Genomic DNA, 7,916 nt, shown 5'->3' on the forward strand with positions numbered 1-7,916 from the left:
AGCTAGATTGGACCTCATGGCCTTTCCCAGCTCTGTGCTTTCTCCCCGTGTGTGTGACAAGGAATGACATGAACACCAGAGGTGCAGAAGATCACATTCTCCTTTATGTCAGAATCATCATGGTTTAGACGCAGAGAGCACACCCTGGGCGAGGTCAGCCTCTCTGAAATGAGACAGCCAGAGTTGGAGCTCCATGGCTTTGGGCTGGGGCTGCACCCAGGGCCAGCTCTAGCTTTTTTGACTCCCTAAGCGACGAAGAAAAAAACCCAAAAAAACCAAGCCTGGTTGAGCTGCTGCCGAAGTGCCGCCGAAGAGGAAGTGAGGGACTGCAGGGCCTGCTGCCGAATTGCCACCGAAGACCCAGACATGCCGCCCCGATGACGGATGGAGTGCTGCCCCTTTCTATTGACCGCCCCAGGCACCTGCTTCCTTCGCTGGTGCTTGGAGCCGGCCCTGGCTGCACTGTGACCAAATGCAGCCTGTGCTCATATGATCAGCGTGTCTCTCAGTCTGGGCTTCACAACCACATCACCTTTTATTTCATAGCGTAAGTTCCTCCAGCCCAGGGCGCAGGGGGGCAGCTGCAGAGACTGATATGCACCTCTCATTTTACCTGGTGACAGACCATACCCCGACATGTACACGTCACTCATTTCACCTGTAAAAGAATTATATAAATCAAACCTGCCTCCGAAGGAGTCCTGCTCCTGCCGCAGGATGATTACAGCCTTGGCACTGACAGAGTTGCCTTTCTGCAGGCCCTTGCTGGGTAAGGGCTTCCCGTTCACCCAGAACTCGGCTATGCCCATGATGGATTCCCAGCCGGCACAGACGTGTTCCCAGTCCATACGGTTCTCTGGGACTCTGAAAGTCACAGATTCCTCCCCCCCCCCCACGTATAGTCCGTACTCCCTGGGTTTGGGTTTGAAGAGCAGGATCTCGTTGTCCTGGGCTTTGGTAGCGTAGGAGAAAAGGCTGTATGGCCGAGTCAGATCAGTGAAGGATCTCAGACACATGGTGAAGTTCTGCAGCAGCCACTCCGGTTCCGGCTTCACGACCACATGGGCATTGCTAGGGTCCTTCCGGAAGACAAACACCTTTCGATAAAGGTCTGGGAGAGATGAAAGACATGTTAGGTGTTGGTACTGGTGTGATGGTATCACTACTCAGGCCCCTCGCTACAGACTCTGCTCTTCATTCCAGTGCTTGTGCCGCTCTGCAGCTTGCCCTGGACTCCTCAGTCTTGGCCCTCAGCACCATCTGCTCTTCCACTTCCACACCGCTCTACCCAACAACCCTCGCGTGTCAAAGCGTGAACAAAGTATGGCCCACACCTCCCCCGGCCAATCAGAGAGCAGGCTGTGCAGTCATTGCCAAATGCCAACTCAACCCTTTTTGACCAATGGACAGTCCGTACTCCCGTAAATCCCTCCTTTATCCCTCATGCCATCTGAGTCCCTCCCATGGACTACCCAGAAGGCAGGAGGTTTAGAAGCGCCGTCCTGCAATGGGGTGTTCACCTCACACTAGTCCACAAAGGGTTAATGTGGCTCAGAGAGGGTTAAATAACCTGATTAAACCCATCTGAGGGAGAGTTAGGCTTGATGGACAAGCCCTGATTGAGGATGGAGCCCAGCTGAGCAGGAGCAGGCAAGGCTCCTATAAAGCCAGGAAGCTGGCAGCAGAAAGGGGGATGCAGCGTGGAAGCCTGAAGTCACTTTTTGGGCTTAGAGGGGGAAAGGAGGTGACCTGGGGGGAGAGGAGAAGCCCTGGGATCCTGACCCTGAAGGAAGGGGGTACCCAGTGGGGTGTGGGAGCAGAAGCCTAAGAGAGGTGGGCTTATAAGGTTACTTAAATCTGCCGAGCCACATTAACCCTTTGTGGGCTAGTGTGGCGTGAACACCCCCTCATATTGCTCCATGACCATGCTCAATGGCGTTTAACTTGGGAGACCTGCTCAGTGGCTCTAGGTTGTGTGTGAAACCCTTCGGATTAAGGGTGGAAAGTGGTGCCCCCTTATCTGCTTGTGAGCCTGCTTGTCACAACCGTGTCTCATAAAATGTGCATTTTGAACAGTGGGGCGATTAGCCATGGGAACAGCTTACTAAGGAGTGCAGTAAATTTTCTACCCCCAGAATCTTTACATCAAGATCAGGGTAAAATTTTCAAAAGCACTTAAGTGATTTAAGAGCCTAAATCCCATTTTTAGATGTGTCACTGAGCCACAGACATGACTGACTCTCCGTTAGACTCAGGGTCCTAAGGGCCTTGTCACTTTTGAAAATGGGACCCGAGGCGTGTGGATTTTAGAGTATTAAAATCAGCGTTTGAACAGAAAGCCTGAACCATAGCTAATCTGCATCTTTGCTCTGACTGAGCAGGCTACAGCAATCTGAGGATGCTCTGTGATATCTGCTGAAGCCACTGCCATCACTCTGCCCTCACTTGCTATCAGAACCTGCTCCCTGCTATAAACGGGTTTGGGGGAGGAGGGGAAGGCAGAAGGTGGGAAGAGGGGGGCAAATCAAAGGGAAGGAATGGGCAGAATTTGTGCAGGGGACAAAAATGTGTCTGTTGGCTGCTTCTGGGGTGCAGCATGGTGCTAGAACCGGTAGGGACTAGCCTGTCTTAGCCCGGCAGCACCACTGACCGGACTTTTAATGGCCGCCATGGTCCCTTTTTGACCAGGTGTTCCAGTTGAAAACTAAGGCCTTTGTCTGCAGCCAGATTAGAAGAGCAGCAGCCACTTGTTAAGAAGCAGGAAGTCACATCCTCACATTCCATCAAAATTACATTAAAACAGTGTAATATTGGGCTGTTAAGAAGGAGATCCTGTCCTAATAGCACCCACTATCACCAGATAAAGAAACCGATCTTAAGATGGCTAAAGAAAACTTAGGTTGATAGTATTCTGTCTGGCAAGAATAACTTATCAAGAGTTGTGGTTGTGAAATTCTGATTTCTTTATTGTTTTGTCTTTATGGTCCCTACTTCCCTATTGTTTGTCTGTATGATCTCTGTCTGTTCTTTGATTAACCAATTTATTTGAGCATGAGCTTTCGTGAGCTACAGCTCACTTCATCAGATGCATACCGTGGAAACTGCAGCAGACTTTATATATACACAGAGAATATGAAACAATACCTCCTCCCACCCCACTCCTGTTCTTTGATTGTTTCTGTCTGTTACATAATTAATTTTGCTAGGTGTAAATCAATTAAGGTGGTGGGGTAGGATTGGTTAAAGAATTTTGTTACACTGTATTAGGATTGGGTAGTAAAATTTTAGTAAAATGATTGGTTAAGGTCCAGCTAAACATGCTGAGTAGTAACACACACAGCAACATTTGCAGAAACTTGCGAAGGGCAGGCCTAGAACACAGCACTCTTGGGAGCATAGTGTACTACCTGGGCCCCTAAGTCACCCAGTGACTGCACCATAGACACCTCTCTGCAACACAGTTGAGTACCACCACACAGCACCCCAGGCCTGACATCCTCCATCTCACCATGCACATGCTAATCACTCCTCTGGCACATGTTGCAGATACATGCCAATGTTTAGAGCAGGACAGACTAGCAAATAACTTTGTAACAATAGCTAGTGCCCAGCTCTGTGTTGGGGAAGCAGAGCTCAAATCTGATCTGGTTATCCCAGTCTGGGGCAGATCAGGGCCATTGTTTCAGCCTCCCACAGATATGTGAAAAAACAAGTTATTAGAACAAGGAAGTTCTACTGGTAGGTTCCTTCTACCCTGACACCACATCTCTGGAGCCCCTTGACCAGGTGACCTCAGCTTTGTACCACCCTGGCCCTGGTGAGGCAGCCCCACGTTCAGGACACTGTCAGCATACACAAAGAATCATAGAATATCAGGGTTGGAAGGGACCTCAGGAGGTCATCTAGTCCAACCCCCTGCTCAAAGCAGGACCAATCCCCAACTAAATCATCCCAGGCAGGGCTTTGTCAAGCCTGACCTTAAAAACCTCTAAGGAAGGAGATTCCACCACCTCCCTAGGTAACGCATTCCAGTGCTTCACCACCCTCCTAGTGAAAAAGTTTTTCCTAATATCCAACCTAAAGCTCACCTACTGCAACTTGAGACCATTACTCCTCATTCTGTCATCTGCTACCACTGAGAACAGTCTAGATCCATCCTCTTTGGAACCCCCTTTCAGGTAGTTGAAAGCAGCTATCAAATCCCCCCTCATTCTTCTCTTCCGCAGACTAAACAATCCCAGTTCCCTCAGCCTCTCCTCATAACTCATGTGTTCCAGTCCCCTAATAATTTTTGTTGCCCTCTGCTGGACTCTTTCCAAATTTTTCCACATCCTTCTTGTAGTGTGGGGCCCAAAACCGGAAACAGTACTCCAAATGAGACCTCACCAATGTTGAATAGAGGGGAATGATCACGTCCCTCAGTCTGCTGGCAATGCCCCTACATATACTCCCAAAATGCCATTGGCCTTCTTGGCAACAAGGGCACACTGCTGACTCATATCAAGCTTCTCGTCCACTGTGACCCCTAGGTCCTTTTCTGCAGAACTGCTGCCGAGCCATTTGGTCCCTAGTCTGTAGCAGTGCATGGGATTCTTCCGTCCTAAGTGCAGGACTCTGCACTTGTCCTTGTTGAACTGAACCTCATCAGATTTCTTTTGGCCCAATCCTCTAATTTGTCTGTATCCTATCCCTACCTTCCAGCATATCTACCACTCCTCCTAGTTTCGTGTCATCTGCAAACTTGCTAAGGGTGCAATCCACACCATCCTCCAGATCATTAATGAAGATATTGAACAAAACTGGCCCCAGGACCAACCCCTGGGGCACTCTGCTTGATACCAGCTGCCAACTAGAGATGGAGCCATTGATCAGCCTGGAAAAAGGCTAATGTGGTGCCAATCTTTAAAAAAGGGAAGAAGGAGGATCCTGGGAACTACAGGCCAGTCAGCCTCACTTCAGTCCCCGGAAAAATCATGGAGCAGTTCCTCAAAGAATCAATCCTGAAGCACTTACATGAGAGGAAAGTGATCAGGAACAGTCAGCATGGATTCACCAAGGGAAGGTCATGCCTGACTAATCTAATCGCCTTCTATGATGAGATTACTGGTTCTGTGGATGAACGGAAAGCAGTGGATGTATTGTTTCTTGACTTTAGCAAAGCTTTTGACACGGTCTCCCACAGTATTCTTGTCAGCAAGTTAAAGAAGTACAGGCTGGATGAATGCACTCTAAGGTGGGTAGAAAGTTGGCTAGATTGTCGGACTCAACGGGTAGTGATCTATGTCTAGTTGGCAGCCGGTGTCAAGTGGAGTGCCCCAGGGGTCGGTCCTGGGGCTGGTTTTGTTCAATATCTTCATAAATGATCTGGAGGATGGTGTGGATTGCACTCTCAGCAAATTTGCGGATGATACTAAACTGGGAGGAGTGGTAGATACGCTGGAGGGCAGGGATAGGATACAGAGGGACCTGGACAAATTGGAGGATTGGGCCAAAAGAAATCTGATGAGGTTCAATAAGGATAAGTGCAGGGTCCTGCACTTAGGACGGAAGAACCCAATGCACAGCTACAGACTAGGGACCGAATGGCTAGGCAGCAGTTCTGCGGAAAAGGACCTAGGGGTGACAGTGGACGAGAAGCTGGATATGAGTAAGCAGTGTGCCCTTGTTGCCAAGAAGGCCAATGGCATTTTGGGATGTATAAGTAGGGGCATAGCGAGCAAATTGAGGGACGTGATCGTCCCCCTCTATTCGACATTGGTGAGGCCTCATCTGGAGTACTGTGTCCAGTTTTGGGCCCCACACTACAAGAAGGATGTGGATAAATTGCAAAGAGTCCAGCGAAGGGCAACAAAAATGATTAGGGGTCTGGAACACATGACTTATGAGGAGAGGCTGAGGGAACTGGGATTGTTTAGTCTGCAGAAAAGAAGAATGAGGGGGGATTTGATAGCTACTTTCAACTACCTGAGAGGTGGTTCCAGAGAGGATGGTTCTAGACTATTCTCAGTGGTAGAAGAGGACAGGACAAGGAGTAATGGTCTCAAGTTGCAGTGGGGGAGGTTTGGGTTGGATATTAGGAAACATTTTTTCACTAGGAGGGTGGTGAAACACTGGAATGCATTGCCTAGGGAGGTGGTGGAATCTCCTTCCTTAGAAGTTTTTAAGGTCAGGCTTGACAAAGCCCTGGCTGGGATGATTTAATTGGGGATTGGTCCTGCTTTTGAGCAGGGGGTTGGACTAGATGACCTCCTGAGGTCCCTTCCAACCCTGATATTCTATGATTCTATGATTCTATCACTACTCGTTGAGCCCGACGATCTAGCCAGCTTTCTATCCACCTTACAGTCCATTCATCCAGCCCATACTTCTTGAACTTGCTGGCAAGAATACTGTGGGAGACTTTGTCAAAAGCTTTGCTAAAGTCAAGGAACAACACGTCCACTGCTTTCCCCTCATCCCCAGAGCCAGTTATCTTGTCATAGAAGGCAGTTAGATTAGTCAGGCATGACTTGCCCTTGGTGAATCCATGCTGACTGTTCCTGATCACTTTCCTCTCCTCTAAGTGCTTCAGAATTGATTCCTTGAGGACGTTCTCCATGATTTTTCCAGAGATTGAGGTGAGGCTGACTGGCCTGTAGTTCCGCAGATTCTCCTTCTTCCCTTTTTAAAAGATGGGCACTACATTAGCCTTTTTCCAGTCATCCTGGACCTCCTCCGATCGCCATGAGTTTTCAAAGATAATGGCCAATGGCTCTGCAATCACATCAGCCAACTCCTTTAGCACTCTCGGATGCAGCGCATCTGGCCCCTTACAGCATGGCTCTTACAGCACTTCGGAACATTGGGTCTTAGACAGACACTTCTGCCCCACCTTTGTTATAATGTTTCTGGCTCGCCTCTGCAAACTTGTTTTTAAAACCTGTGCCTTTCTGCTTTCACTTCCTTTTTTATGCAGGATGCTTTTTTTAGTCTTCTTTGTAACTGTGACTTTTTAGAATCTAACAAAAGATTCTAAACAACCCCCAATTATTGCTCACATTTTGCCTTTTAATTTTTTCCTCCCAATCAATTTAGCTCATGATTGTTTTCACATTTGGAAAATTGGCCTCTTTAGGGTGCCAAATGTCTTTATGACTGTATTGTGTTTGCAAATAACAAATGTAGCAATTAGGTTGTGATCATTTGCATCCAGACTATCACTTTTTGAGCAGCGACCAATTAATTCACCGTTAGCCACTGGAAGATGCTGTACAAAGTTGCCTTATGTTAGAAAGCCATCTGTAATTATTAGAAACTCACAAGACATTTAACTAGCGCAGTATGAGTCTTCCAGCATTTGCCCCAAGATTGACAAAATGCAGGGGTCTTTCCTGCACCGGAGAGATTTGCTTGTGCTTCTCTGTAGTCTGATTTGAGTCTGTAATGCCCCCCTGGTAGCTCACCTAACTCAAGATTTAACTGAAGTCTCTAAGTCTAGAGCCCTAACCAACTCCGGCCTGATCACCCTGTGCAGCAGGATCTTCCTGGGCGATGGCTCCCAAGAGGCCAGCAAGGACGAGGGGTCAAAGCTGCAGCTTCTCCATGTTCTTCACCTGCAGAGCGACCCAGAGGGGAGACTCAGAGGGGCAGCAATGTGGAGAAGGGAGATGGGAAGCCTTGGGCTGCTCTGCCCCCAAACCTGCCGCGGCGCAGGGACCTGATTTATCCCTGAGCGGAGGTGGAAGAGGAAACATGTCCAACCAATCCCGTTCTGGGGCGGAGTCTGGAATTGCCTGTTCAAGCTAATTTCATGCTGTTCATGGGGCAATGGCCATTATCAACCCCTTCCTGTGCAGGGTGGGGCCCAGCCTAGCCAGCTGTGCCCACTGACAGAGACACTCCTCATGCACACAGCAGTCTCAGTATTTGTTGTACTC

General features: G+C 48.7%; 1 pseudogene; it reads right to left on the minus strand.

The window, feature by feature from the left end:
- Positions 1 to 485: 485 nt before the first annotated feature.
- LOC144279933 (serum amyloid P-component-like) lies at positions 486 to 7,583 on the minus strand (annotated as a pseudogene).
- Positions 7,584 to 7,916: the final 333 nt, after the last annotated feature.

Source organism: Eretmochelys imbricata, chromosome 24, assembly GCF_965152235.1.
Source record: "Eretmochelys imbricata isolate rEreImb1 chromosome 24, rEreImb1.hap1, whole genome shotgun sequence".
NCBI lineage: Eukaryota > Metazoa > Chordata > Testudines > Cheloniidae > Eretmochelys > Eretmochelys imbricata.